The sequence below is a fragment of the Dromaius novaehollandiae genome, chromosome 5 (assembly GCF_036370855.1).
Source record: "Dromaius novaehollandiae isolate bDroNov1 chromosome 5, bDroNov1.hap1, whole genome shotgun sequence".
Taxonomy (NCBI): domain Eukaryota; kingdom Metazoa; phylum Chordata; class Aves; order Casuariiformes; family Dromaiidae; genus Dromaius; species Dromaius novaehollandiae.
Genome location: NC_088102.1, coordinates 22,190,728 through 22,206,523, shown reverse-complemented (window position 1 = coordinate 22,206,523; position 15,796 = coordinate 22,190,728).

Below are 15,796 nucleotides of genomic sequence, written 5' to 3'. Positions count from 1 at the left end.
ATGCCTGTAGGTTGTTAGAAAGGCTATGCAAAAAACTATAAAGGGGTAGCTGAGGTGCCTTAATTTACCAACTCACTAAGGTCCTTATAGCCTTGATATTCAGGCTAAAAATCAGTCGTGAATTCTCCTTAATACCAATGGAACCTCTTGTTTCAATTTCACAGGCCCAGCATACCAAAGTGCTGGATGCCTTCTACCAGTGGTATAGCTATTAGACACTTTGCAGGAATTTTCCTCCCCTGACCTTAGTTTAGCAAGTTCTGATACTATCAAACATATTTTTTTTCCAGCCTTGCAACAGAATTAAAGTAACAAAGGGCAAAATTAAGATAAATGAACACACAGTTCCTCAAAAATATATTAAGATTGTGCAGAATTCCCCTTAATAAGATACAAAAGGCCTCATCTTGCTCTTGTTGTCATTAAAGACAATAATCCAATAGAATTATGCTGTAAAATGCTCAGAACCTTATCCTGCTGTCCCACCAATTTTATACTACCTTTTATTTCAAATAGATCAATCCTGACTTTCAGCTATATTCACTTAAGAATAAGGCCATCAGTGATGAAACATGACAGATTTGTCCACTGCTCCATTAATGAGTTATCCCAAGGCAGAGAACCCTAAGGCAAAAGTAATGAGTAAACTCACTTGAGACAACTACATACTAGCAGCTCTCTACTGAATCAAGTGTCCTGAGTAAAAACTGACCTGAGCTGCAAGTGGGTTAGAATTTCTTGGCTTAGAGGAGATTTGTAGCATGAGATTCCATCATCTTTTCTCTGAGCAACAGGGATTTTCCTATAAAGTCCATGTAACGGTAATGAGTGAACAGCAGTGAAGCAGCAGATAACTTTCAGAAGTTGTACTTTTGAATAACTGTAAAAACTATCCCTATTGGAATTTTTTGAAATTTAATTCACATTTTTGCAATCACAATTTTGAAATTACAGTGACATTACTTACTAAATATCTGAGCTAATTTTGAATGCATGTGAGTACAATGCACAAGGATGATCCTTAAAAGACCCTTTCAGATAGGTAACACTAATTAGAACTATTTAGGAGACAGTAAAATTGAAGCAAGAAGGTGAAATGATTTATATAAATGTGTTTTATATAGGTATTTCTCTCTGCTAAGGTCCCTAATAGATTGATATTTGCTGTCTGTCTCTGTGTTTCCTTTTATCTATGTCTTTGTGCCAAAAGCAGCATCATTAGTGTCTTGCAACAATATCCTCTAAGGTATTTAAGCAATTTTCCTCTCTTCCGCCCTTCAGGGTTTAGCTATGGGTATGTAGATAAGCAGAGTGATTGATTCCCAAGCTTTGTTTAAAAGCAATGTTCAGATCCTATCTAATTCCATGTAGGCAAAAAATAGAAAGTTTTCTCTTGAGAAGAAGACACTGCAAAGATGACTCTCTGGATATTCCTTATAACTATCTCCATCTATCTATAGTTCATGTGTCTTACAACTGTGATCCTCTGTTTAATTGTCTCCAAACCCAAGCATTGATATTGCTCTGCTCATAATTACCACATGTAGTGATGCTAAGCATTGCTCAAAGACATCCTGGCAAAAGCAAAATTTGAATTCACAGCCACAGTTTATTTACCAGGTAAATAAAGGTAAGCTTACTCAGAAAGCAAAAATTACATCTGAAATAAAATGGGCACAGAGATTATCCTTTTAGGAGTATTATAAATGTGTTAGCCTTAAACATTTATTTACAAATTCTTTGTAGAATAATACTAGTGAATACATTTATAAATATATTTCTAACTTCTTCCTAGAACTTATGCATTATTTCTCAGTTTTTCCCAGATGCAATTATTGTCAAAATGACTAGTGCAATTTGGACTTTAAAATATAGCTAGAAAAGCTATCGCTGCAAGTGTAGTACCTCCCCAGTTTTTCATCCTTCCATCTCAGAGCTATTTGTCATTAGCTCCACCCCACAGAGAGAAGGCTTTCAGTGCAGCTGTTTCTGCCACATTGTATGCCTTCTGCTGGCATAGTCCTCAGAAGGAGAGCTTTATACTATCCTTTCACCTTTTTCAGGCAGCTCATAAAACACCAAGAGGCAATAATCAGTTTAATTCCAAAGCAGAAAAAGAAAGATGTCAACCACTGTCCTTCACTTTACCCTGTTTAAATCTGCATGTCCAAGAAGAGGTAAAGAGAGAAACCTGCCACCTCTTGACCAGGACATCCAGGACACACTCTCAAAACACACTGACAACATACCAAATGGATGGCTAGTGGCATTTCCACACAAGGCTGGGTCAGGGCAGAGCCTGCCCTGTGGACAATACGGAACCTCTGAGACACAAGGCTATGTCAACAGGCCGGCTGGGCTTTCCTTTCTTCTGATTTTTAGGGCTCTGAACCATGGCTTGAGATCTGATTTACTTGGCTAGTCTGCGAATCCCAAGGATAAGGAGATGAGTTGTGATGGAGAAATATAACGCAGTCTCTGTGTGTTTTACAAATTGGCGTCACCTCTTTTTACTGGCCAACTCAGTCTTTCCAGAGGATACTACTTATTGGATTAGCTTAAGGAAGTATTCTGAAAGCTACAATTCATTTTTTCTTGTGGAAATGAGAGGTCCGTACTTCAACCCCAAGCCCCACAGCCTGGACCTAAGAAAACCAAAATACTGTTCTAGAATCATGGAGTTATTTAGGATAGAAATGATATCCAGAGGTCTTTAGTCCAATGCCCACTCAAAGCACAGCCAATGTCTAAGTTAGATTCAGTTCTGCAATTACATCGAATTGCTCAGGGTCCTATCCAGTCATATGCAGCAGAGAATTTAGCTAAAGAGCAGCTACTCCTCATTGAGAAAAGGTCAAACATGAGCATTCTCTGCTTGCTGGAAAACCAGTGCCATAGCAGGAAGCAGGTGACTGACTTGAATGCAGTGATTTGTCTATGATTCCATTTATGCTTGTGATCATTTGCCAAAAGCGCTTTGATGGAGCTTCACTGTTTCTTCTCATTTTTTTTAATAAAACAATGCAGATGGAGCACTCTAAACAATGAAAAATTGCTCTCGTGCACGGCAAAGTGAAAAATACTCCACAGAGATTTTAACAGGCTTTGCTAATGCATATAGAACATGTGTCTTTCCTAAGTACCATGTCACATCTTTCAAGCATATATTACAAGTGAAAGGGGAAAAGGAACTGGAGAACACTCTGGGAAAATATCTGGGAACTACGCTCTTCTCCGTAACAGAACCTGGTCTTCCTTTGCTGTTTGACATATGAGTGATACAAAAAGGAAGTTTCAACAGGATTATGAATGGCATGGGGCCAAGCACCAAATATAACTGTCAAAACCTTACATGGGAAGAAAATGGGGAAGAGGAGACTCAGAATATGACAGATCCATTGACTGCTTCATTTCCACCAAAACACAAATTCTTCCTGCCATCCATTAAAGATTTTAATGAGGATTTCCAGCCCAAGAAACATTCGTGAACTCTCCTTTTGTGTAGGAAGAGTTGATCACACCTAACTGATTAGATCAGACCTTGGAAAGGCTTCTCTTCCTGGCTTGCTGTGACTTTGATCCAGACATTCACTATGTCATTACTTCAACATACTTCTCTCTATAGTAATACCAATAGCTATCTTTATAGCTGAAGCTGAAATAGAGGTGGTGAGGTGTAACATTAATATTACTGCTGGGGATTGCTTTTTCTCATTCTGCAACATCAAATGGGAGTTTGTTTGAACAGCACAGTAGCATAAACCCGACTCATCAGAGACCTGTCAGCGATCAGGGACTGTGCTGTTTTCAGAGCAGGTAGGATCATAAAATCAGGAATAACGATGCTTAATAAAAAGATGAAGAGGACATAAACTATTCATGAATCAATCAAAGAGGTTGCAGCCTGAGTTTTTCACTGATTCACTCATATGCGATTTATACGTGATTTTACTCTGCATTAGACACCTTTATGCTCTATCTTTAATTCTCGTTGAGAAAACTGCTCACTCAAATGTCATATTGCTTCCAAAGCCAAATATAGATATGAATTGCTTTAGATTTTAGACATATGTATGGTGTTAAAATTCACAGTGATGCATGTTAGGGAAAGATTCTGTTCTCATTTCACACTTTTGACAATCTGAAGCACCTCCTCCTACTTCAGCAAAGATACAATCGTTAAATCATAGCAGAATGTGGATCCTTGACTTTAGCTTAGCTTTGTGAACTACTGAAGGTTTACTCTTCTTCACCCCAAACATGAGTCCTATGGACAAAAAACTTTCATCATCACAAAACATCACAATAGATGAGCACAGATAAAAGGTTGAGATTATGTCGCTGTATAAACCTCAGGGTCTAGATTTTATAAAATATTTTGATTCCCACATATGCAAAGCTATTTAAAAAGATGAGGTACCCACTAGATACTTAGCGGCTTTTTAAGATGACAAGATGTCTTGGAAAAACTATCCCCAAGCAAGCCAGGATCATATTCAGTAAGGAACAAAATAATTTTAACATACACAGCTATGCATTCCCTTACACAAAAAATCCTGGCTTGAACAAACAGATGAATTTGGCTAATGTTGCATATTTTACACAATATACTTCTTGAGACAGTCAACAGCGTATAGGAACTGCTTAGGTTTTAGGGTAATGCTTGAAGAAAATGCCTCATTTACTTATGCAAAGGCTATTAAAGTTCCTACAAAGTGGAAAATGGATTTGTATGCTCAGAACCATGTTGTCTTTAAATTACATAGCACTGGTATCTGTTTAAAGGCAGTTATACAAGTTTACCTTTCTTCCCATACCTTACACCAATAGCGGTGAACTTGTTGACATATGTTAAAGCTACTAAGAATGCGGGCAGATGAAGGGACTGGCAAATAACTTCTAATTTTGTTTGATGAATTCCAGAGTCCTCAAATTTAACTGCCCAGTTATCCAAAGTCAGCCACACAGAAATTAATAATCTACACTTTAATTTCAGCCCAAAATGTCCTAAAAAAATTGATCAAGTGCAAAAGGTGAAAGACAAAAAAGAATGACAGAATCTAGGTAATAAAGGAGATATTCTTTACTAAGGATTTATTTGGGCTTCATCTCACAAGAATTCACAGTCTGAATCCACTTTCTTCATTCCTACCTTCGTCTGTGCCAAGGTGGATTTCTATCTCCACTGAATGTATTCAAAAAATCCATCATCTATATCCTGATTTATTTTCTCTCCTTCCTCATGTTAATTCTGAGTCTTAACAACCTGGTGCCCCTAGGTATTCTATAAAAAGCAAAGACGCAAAAAGACAGAAAAAGCTTTTCTTGGCACAATCAGCAGAACTATGGCAAGAGAAGTATCTCTTTGGGCCAAAGCTGTTACACTAGCTTTACAGCTGACACCAACAATAACTGGGCAGCTGTACAGTAACTGGAGTCACATAAATATCATAGATAATTATATGCCACTTAGTTAATTCCAATGTATCTGAGACGATGAGACCACAGGCACAGTCAGGCTTCTCAAATGTCAAAGTGATGCTGGCAAATCAGCATTTCCACATATGCAACAAAGTTCTGTGCTATCATATCAGCAAGGGCTACCCTGGGGTGACTCTGATTTCACCTGCATCCCAGAAGAGGTCTTTCTAACCACAGGTGATGACACAGCTCTTATGGGGGTAGCTTGCTGGATCCTCATCTGCACTTACATAGCTGAACTCTTTCTAATGCCTTGCTGGTTCATAGAACATTGTCTCTCTGACATTCACTGTAACTTACAGCTTTGCTGAGTTAGTTTCCTTTAAAATAAAGATTTGGTCACACGAACATCAGCAGTTTCTTGTAGTAACCTCACATTGGTTATGCTCTTTGAGGATGTTCTGTGTAAACTAGCTAGCATATTTCCTCTTTCTTCCAAATTTATTTTGTTTTCTTTTGTCTTTTTTTTTAAAAAAACAATGAGCAACATGAAAAATCCCCATTGTCAGTTAAGATATAAGGTCTCTCAAACTCTTCTATTTCTCATCCTAGAATCAGTGCTATACATTTGTTTTCCTTTTTAAACATTTATTTCAAAATACAATGCTTGTTATTTTGATATAGAATCAGGATGAAGTATTTGTTTATTTGTGAAGTACAATATAGTGCTGACAATGAGCTGAGAATGGACTCTAACTGTAACAACCAATTTGGTAAAATTCCTTGTTGGTTTCATGACTTTGTTACTGAAAGAGCAGCTTAGCGGATGAGGTAGGTGATACGCATGTATATTATTTTAAAATCAAAATAACTACCCAGGAAAAACACAGACCTAAATTCAGAAGTGATTCTAAGATTTTGTTCAGGAAAGAACAAAAAAAGAGAAAAGCAAGAAAAATGTTAGATCATATTTGCTAGCAGGCGCTTACTAACTCATTCAAAAACCATAATCAAGACAAAGCAAGTTGTATAGAAGGTGGGTTGAATTAAAATCTAGGATAGAATCACTCTAACATGTAAAAAAGAACAACTTGCCTTGTCTTGACTACAATTTCAGAAAGGGAAATTTAATCCATTAGTTGGATTAAAAGTCCTACTCAGAAAAAGCTTTTGGTTACACTGGAAAAATTTCTTGGTATAAACCAAGACTTGAATGCAAACTGAAATACCAACTCAACTCCCAGAGCAGGTTTGTGGGAAAACTGAAAAAAACCCAAAATCTATCCTATAGGAAAATCCTACATGAGAAAAGAGTTCATATGAAGGTTTATCTCTTCCTGTCTATATAATTTAACTGTACTTGTATATTGCATCAACACAGTGCAAGTTTCACAAACAAACCACACCTATATGAGCATCTGTATCATCTTGTATATATCATTTTACTAATAGATAATTACATCACTAGAATGAATTAGTAAACTCTTCCTATAAAAATGAAGCATTGTTTAAAAAAAAAAAAAAAAAAAGGGCCAATCCTAGCCCTGAGGAAAATGAACTACACTAGCTAAAACATTTTTTGCCAGAACAAGTGTGTCTAATTTTTCTGGCACAGCAAAAGTTGCATAGTTTTGTTTTGTTTTTCACACTTTATCTGACATATGCTGCAAAACTTTTCAGAGCAGTCCAGGCTAAAGTCTTCACAGAGTCTTAACTAGGGTAGTTTACAACTCCTCTACTCCTCTTCCTTCTCTTCTCATTCCACGTGTTCATTATGCTTCAGACTCATCTCAAACTTCAGTCTTACTTAGGTATAATCATGATACCAGTCTAAGTATTTTGGTTGAGAATTTAATTTTTTAACAAAAGGACTAAATTTGTATATTATCAGTACAGCTTATTAAGGAGATGGAAACTGAAACTTGGAGATATATGATCCTTTATTCTCAAAGAATTTCTTTCGTACTGGTACTGCCATAACAGACATGTTTCAAGTGGTACAGCTCTGGGAGCTGACAAGGCTTTACATCGCTCACTTGGCAAAAGAACAAGTTACCACAGGGTAAGTTAGAGTGTGAAATTACAGCAATGTGGTAGCTGCCAGGTGCATGTTCTTATCCCACAGAAAACATGAAGGAGCTTACCTCTTACCTGCCAGCTTGTGAAACAAGGCAGCAGGGCAGAACGTGCAGTGTGCACTGGTTAGAGAAAATCCAGCTAAAATGCAGAACAGGCATCTCAGGTGGTAAAATTTACAATCATGCACGTAACTACAAAACTGCTGCTTTTGCAGTTAACTACAAAGGGCGATGTGAACCGGATCCTTTACTTATTTATTAACTTCATGACAATTCCTCAGCATGCAAGTTCTATCACACTTCTTACATCTCATCAGTGACTTTGGCCCAGAGAGTCCCACTGAAGATATAAGAGTGCAAGTAGGTGAATGTTAACATATTTACTCAGAGAGATGGAGATGTAGCAAGAAAAGCAGCTGAATATTAGAAAGTTCACATAAAAAATCTGTTTTCTCCTATAAGTAAAAACTTTTCAATCTTCCAACTCCTCCACATGTAAATCACATCAATTTACACTCCATTTCATTGACTTATACTCTAGTAAGTGAGTGTAAGTAGGTCTTAAGGTGTCTAACTGAGCATAAATTACACACTTTACACATCACCTCTGAACTTAGCTCATAGGTTTTAAACAAAAACAGAGTAATAAATCGATTGTTTGGAGGAGGGAGGATATGAAATGTATATCCATTCTGGTTTCTCAGGGTTATCACCATATTTCATCAAAACTAATAAAATCCTCCTGCTTCTTATTCAAAACATTATTTAACTAAAATTGAGATATGCACAAAATTATTTAAGCAGGTTAAAAAGTCAGAAAAATGTGACAAGATTAAATAAATCAGGGTTTTTTTCCCCATCTCAGTTTTGATCTGTCATTGAAAGTAAAGGAGCTTCAGGGAACCCTATGTCATTTTCTGGTTTGGGCCATATGTTGAAATCTCTATCATTTAATTTCATTCTGGTTTGCTGTCAGTTTTACAATGGAATATAAGTAAATTGTTTGTGAGGTTTGTAGCAAAGCTACTAAGCTATAAATAGCTTTTCAGAGCCAGTAAACATCTATTTAGAAACAATGAAATCTTTTTATTGCCAGATGACTTACTCATAAGGTCAATTATTGCTACAAACATTTAATTAAATGGTGATGTAAATTTGATGAGCCTACTCAGTAAAAGCAAGCCCTGTTCTACACTTTGAAAAGGTGAATAACAGAACTGTCTTTCCATCATTCCAGTTAAAATTAATTGGTCTCTTGGAAGTCTAGTTTTAGAAAATATGCAAACTCCCTGGTTCATCTTCCCCAGAATATCATCTCCATTAACTTAAAAAATATTCCAAGAAAGAGGTTTCTCAAAGCAGAACAAAAGAACAATATGATTTACTTTAATACTGGGAAAAAACCTGAGAGCAATATTTTGCTTAGGAGCTTCTTTTTTATTTTTGTTGTTTTCTAGGCTTGGGGGAGGGTTTCTTTAAAGGATGATGTGGAACTGGAAGGGAAATACTGTTTAAGCTCAGAAACCTGTTATTATTAGTGCTCTACCCGCACAGTTTTAAAAACAGACACTGGTACTTATGAGAAAGGGGAATTGCACTGCTCTGTGAGTTCCTCCCTGATAACAAATTAATTAAATGCCACGTGCTAAATACTGGATTCAATGCATTCAAAGGGACACTTACGAAAACAAAAGAGTTTGGCATCTGAATAGCTTGTGTATCCTTCTAGAAAGACTTATTTATTTTAAGGCTTCAAAATAATGACAATCCTTGGAGTGTAACATTCACATTTTAGAGCTCATACTCCCTCACAGAAATTTTTTTTCAATTTTAATAGAATTCATTCTTAGAAATGATAATTACACACCAAGCTCACCCTGCCAGCACCACACTGTAAAGCTAGGAAAATCAAAAGCCTTGCTTTTGTGCATTTGCTGAGCCAGAGCTTTTCTTGAAGTCCCTTTGTTGAAACCCTGCCTGATATTATAAACCACATATTGGACAGACTCTTCCAGCCTTCACTTAGGCAACATTTCCAGTGAAATCGACCTATCAATTTGCCCTTAGATCAAATCTGCTTAACTCGTCAGAGCTTAAACTCACAAAGTCTGTCTCATAACTGTTCAGAACCAGAAAGACAGAATAAACTACTTAAAATCCTTGAAATATGCAAGTTGCATATGTATTTGTCCTGTTTAACATCTCTAACAATAAACTGGAAGAGGTGATGAAGCACTCTCAAGTTCGCAGATGACACCAAATTGGAGGCACCAGTCGATAAACTCAAGTGCAGGACTGCCATTCAGAGGGACCTAGACAGGCTGGAGGAATGGGTTCAACGGGAACATAACGAAATCCATCAAAGACAAATGCAAACTCCTGCACCTGTGAAGGCAGAGCCTCCTGCAGTGTTTACTGGCTAAGGACTAACAGGCTGGGGAGCAGCTCTGTGGGAAAGGCCCCATGGCCTTGGTGGGCAGCAAGCTGAGCACAAGCCAGCAGTGTGCCCTAGCAGTAACAAGGGCCAACACCCTGAGCTGTACGAACTGTATCACAGACAGCAGATCGAGAGAAATGATTATCTCCCTGTACTTGGCACTTATTAGATAACATCAAGACTACTGTATCCAGTGTTGTCCTGTTCCACCTTCCAATACAAGAAAGATGAAGATATACTAGAGTGAGTTGAGCGGAGGGCCACCAAGATGCTCAGGGGCTAGAGCACTTGCCCTGAGAGGCTGCAGGACCAGGGCTTGCTCAGCCTGAAGAAGAGAGGGCTTCAGAGGGATCTAACATCTATACAGTGGGTACTGAAAGGATGGAGCCAGGCTCTTCACAGTGATGCACAGTGGGAGGATGAGAGACAACAGCAATATAGGGAAAAACTTCCCCATGAGGACAGTCATGAACTTAGACAGGCTGGTCTGTGCAGGCTCCATCCTTGGGGGTTTTCAAGACCCAACAAAACCCCTGAGCAATCAGTCTGACCTGCTAGCCAACCTTGCTTTGAGCAGGGGTATGAACTAGAGACCTCGTGAGATCCTGTCCAGCCTGAATTATCCTATGACCTTCTTATTGTTTGAGCCATTAGGATATATACTTTGATCCTTATTTAGAAAGATATGTAGTTACGATATCATTAATCCCAAAGAATTTCTACCTGATTAATCAATGTGAGGCAGAACAGCTTTGGATTATTATATTTTAGTTACATAGTCCACCTGGATAGCATAGAAGACTGACATCATTTACCGCAAGTAATGGACACAGGACTTGACTTCAGCAAGGCTTTCAACACCGTCTCCCATAACACCCTCATAGGTGAGCTCAGGAAGTGCAGGTTAGATGAGTGGACAGTGAGGTGGACTTAGAACTGTTTGAACAGCAGAGCTCAGAGGGTTGTGATCAGCGGCACAGTGTCTAGTTGGAGGCCTGTAGCTAGTAGTGCCCCCCAGGGGTGAATACTGGGTCCAATATTGTTCAACTTATTCATCAATGACCTGGATGAAGGGACAGAGTGCACCCTCAGCAAGTTTGCTGATGATACAAAACTAGGAGGAGTGGCTGATACCCCAGAAGGCTGTGCTGCCATTCAGAGACACCCAGACAGGCTGGAGAGTTGGATGGAGAGAAACCTCATGAAGTTCAACAAAGGCAAGTACAGGGTCCTGCACCTAGGGAGGAATAATCCCATGCACAGGTTGGGGGCTGACCTGCTAGAAAGCAGCTCTTCGGAAAAGGACCTGGGAGTCCTAGTGGACAATTTAACCATGAGCCAGGAATGTGCCCTTGCAGTGGTATCCTGGGGTGAATTAGGAAAAGCGTTGCCAGCAGGTCAAGGGAGGTGATCCTCCCCCTCTACTCAGCCCTGATGAGGCTACATCTGGAGTATGGTGTCCAATTCCAGGCTCCCCAGTACAAGAAAGAGATGGCACTACTGGAGAGAGTCCAGCAGAGGGCTACAAAGATGATCAGGGGACTAGAGCATCTTTCCTATGAGGAAAGTCTGAGAGAGCTGGGCCTGTTTAGCCTGGAGAAGAGAAGACTGGGAAGGGATCTTATCACTGTCTACAAGTGACACCCTCTCTTGAGATAAGAGGATGGGGCCAGACTATTTTCAGTGGTGCTCAGCAACAGGACAAGAAGCAACAGGCATAAACTGAAACACAGGAAGTTCCATGTGAATATGAGGAAAAACTTTACTGTGGGGGTGACAGAGCACTGGAGCAAGTTGCCCAGAGAGGTTGTAGAGTCTCCTCCTCTGGAGATATTCACCTGGACACAATCCTGTGCAATGTGCCCTAAGTGACCCTGCCTGAGCAGGGAGGTTGGACTAGGTCTCCTGAGGTCCATTCCAACCTCAACAACCATTCTGTGATTCTCTGTCTGGGGGAGGAACTTCTCCTCTACTTTATTTCCTGAATATGACATGACAGAGAACCTCATTCAGTGGGAATTCACACTATTTATAATATGTAATGAACCCATAGGAAATAGAGACAATATCTCCAGGGCTGCAAGTCTCCCTTTTCAGGGTAGTTTGGGATAAAAATAACTAGGCCTATGTTACAGAGTATAAAAACAACTTACAAAAAAAAATCTCTCCCCCCTCATCAAGACCTATACTTGTACAGAATGAAAGAAAGAAAAAGCATGCAAAGAACTTCATCAGAAATAGTGTCAAGGACAGGGATGGAAACAGTTTCATCATTCTGTTATTCCACATACAGAATTCTGCCCTCCTGGAAGTCATGTGTGCATCAGTCTTTGGAAGTCAGGATAATAAAATGTCAGAGTCAATGTTACAGCAGAGGCAGAGGAGGAAGGCCACCAAATAGGCACAAATGTCCTAGAGCATTATTAGTTAATGATGCTGTTCTTGCCTAACGGAAGAATGGGCTGTAAAATCTACAAACTGGTGTGAAGCAGCACTGTAGTAAGAACAGCTGGAAGGAGGTCCCTGGAAAGCAAAGAAATCCTGGGTGTCAAATTGTCTCACTGAGAATTTTGTCCTGAATGCCCACGTACCTCTCCAGTGCTGTAGGTAAGGTGCTGCTACAGTTATTCCAGGTCATTACACACAATCTATACCTTTCCTCTCCTGGCTCATTCTAACTTCCCACCAAAGAAAGTAAGTTATTTCAGCCACAGCATATTTTGGAATGACCAAGGGGTTTGTGCCAGCCAAGTCATACACACTGGTCATACATTTCACTTCTTAATAACCCTGCCCATCAGACCCACATTTCATAAATGTTTAGAGCTCACTGAATGTCTTTTTAATGTACCTCTTTCTCTCTGGGTTTCTTCCATTTTTTCTGTGTGTGTTAACTATCTTAACATTTTCTATGCAATTAGGTAAGCAAGTTAAATTAAAGTAAAGCCTTGCTTACAACTTTCCAGCCTATTTCTGTTTCATCAGAATTAAAGGGGACACTATTTAGAAGGTTAGATAATAATTAGAATTCATATCAAGCAGTGTGAGTGTCCCAGGTAAATATACACAGGAAACCCATTTAAGCAACCTTAGTAGTAATTAGCCCATTTTCCCCATAATACTGTGAAAATATTATTTGAATGTTTTAGCAAATGCATTTTATTTGCCCAATAGGCCAGAACAGTTTCTCTGGAGCCATTATTCTACACTGTGTAGAATACAATATTCTATGTATTCTACACAGACTGTGTGTCACATATTCCTCTATCTGCATATACTATATATTTTATACCTTTGGGCTTTTTTCAGTTCTATTTACTAGTCACTGCAATTCAGTTATACTTATGAAAAATAATGCTGAACTTGAATATTACTGCACATCTCCAGAAATGTGCATAAACTTCCAGTAGGTACACAATTAAACAGACTGTGACTGGATCTGCTGAGATCACAGCAGCAGATTGTTCACAATGCAACTATGCTTTCCAGTGCCAGAAGTACTGGTATGCTGCACTCATTTGCATGTTTTTTCAGGTCTAATAACTAATGCAGTTGCAATCAACATAAACCTTTTTCTGAGATGTGAAGGAAGCAGAATATCCACCATCTACTTTGTAACTGATATTGAGACTAAGGATTAAATGAGTAAGAACAACTCCTGTTTGCTTTACAGAAAAACAGAACAAGAGGGTAAAGGAAATGGCACAAGTTTAACCACCTCTGAGAAGAAATCAGACCTTTCCAACAACATATGTAACTTTTCCAGCTTTTAAGAGTTGATATCATTGATCGCTATGATAATAATTACTGTTCTTAAGTTCAAAATGCAGGGGAAAATAAGCTGGCAATCAGACTGATGTCACTTTTATGACTTGACAGTTCATCATCTGCAAGGAAGCTTAGTGTTTTCAAGGTTTCAACACAGCAAGGCATTTACTGCTAGCCATGATGGCTTGTGACCTGTGTGGGTTATTTCCAAGACTGGAATCCATGAATATTTACCTTCAGCTAATCATTCTCTTCTCAGAAGATGGAAAAGAGAGATTTTTCCATTCTGACAATAACAAAAGACTTTCCTCACCAAGTATCCACTGAGCAAGACAACCAGAGCAGATGCTCTGAGATCCATGCAGTCTTCAAGAGTGCCATCGGTCCTTCACCACTATCCACCCAGATTTGGAATTCTTAAAGTGCTAACATAATTCAGGAATCTCCATAAAACTGAGCAAGAGACAGCCCTATGGTGAGAGCTTGAATCTGGCTAACCATACAAAGATATCTGTTTGTTCACATATGCACAAATGATGAAAGATTCCTGCCTAAGCTAGAAAGAAATAATGAAAAACTATTTTCAAAGTATTGCTTTACAACAGGTAATATAGCAAACAACCTTGACTTGCATTTAACACTGAGAAGTGATTGGTTTGTCCTGTTGTTTCATGGTTTGATAAGTACTTCCCAAGGGGGGGAAAAATGACAGGCTGCTGATAACAATACACTGGATCAAAATGCAAGTGAAACAGCTTTTAGGCCATCCAGTGCTCCCAAACTCTCCTCCTTCCCTCCTCCCACTTTCTAGTTTTCATGTCTTCAAGTTTCCTTTCAACCTTCTAACACTTCCACTGAAGTTTCTGCAATAGTTTAAGTTATACTGTTTCTTGCATCTTTTCCTTCAAGAAATTAGTTTGTTAATACCCTTAAAATCACATGTGGAGCCATCAGCCTTCTTGCTGCTCTTGCACCCTGGAGGGAGGAGCTGATGAGGAGAGAAGGGCTGTAGGCACATGAAGGAAACATACACTGAGTCAGATGAACTATTTTAATGAGAACATTGAAGGCTGCCTTCTTTAAGAAGGCCCTCACAATCCTCCTTAAACATATGATCAAAATATGTCTGCTGCATTCGCAAGACATGTAACAGGTCATTCTAAAATGCTGTTCTGGTGAATGACTAGAAGGTATCCATTAAGTTTTAATCACAGCATAGACTTACTGTTATCAGAAAATGGGGAAGGATTTGAAACACTGACCTAAGAGACTGTTGGATCCACTCCAGAAGAAACTTCTTCCCCAATGCAATTTATGAATAGACATCTCCATGTCTCTCCACAGAGACAGAGACCATCTTCCCCTTCCCTTTTGCAGCCCCTCTGCACAGGAATTGTGCCACAAGGGTCCAAATATAGTCAGATTCTGCCTCCAATTCAATATCCCTTTGACATACAGCTATAGCCACTTCCTCTCATGAACTTCTCTAGCAGGAATGTGCCATGAATAGGAGAGGCCAAAACACAGTGAATTTGAGCAATTACTGTTAGGTAGAGAGCTGTAGCAATAACCAGTCAAGCAAAGAGTTGCTCTAAACTATGCTGTCAGCTATACAGGCTGGAACAGGACTTTCACCTGCCATCACTAAGCACATCCATGAATTAAGACCAGGGTGGTCCCTGCTACCTGATGTTCTGTATTTAGATAGAACAAAGCACTAGCAGCAACACAAGAGGAGGAAACTTTAAGGGAAGATATAGTTGTTGGAAAACAATTAGAATATGCCATTTCTGAAAGATATGCATATCTATGGGGCTTGGCCATTCCTTCTCTTCCATTTCACACTATCTTTGCCTCTGGACAAGGCAGGATAAAGTTAAAAGTTGCTGCTGACAGGGCAGCATTTGCTAGCTGTTCTGCAGAGATGAAAAGGGCTGTATAAAATAGAGGAGCAGGGAGTAACTGGGGTATTTTCCCCTGACCTTCTTTTCATTTTCTTTTGCAAGTTACAGCAGCACAGTCACTTGTGCTTATTACATTGCACTCAGTGATTTAGTTAGGATTGGAGATTCAGAGGTAAGATAAGGGGAAA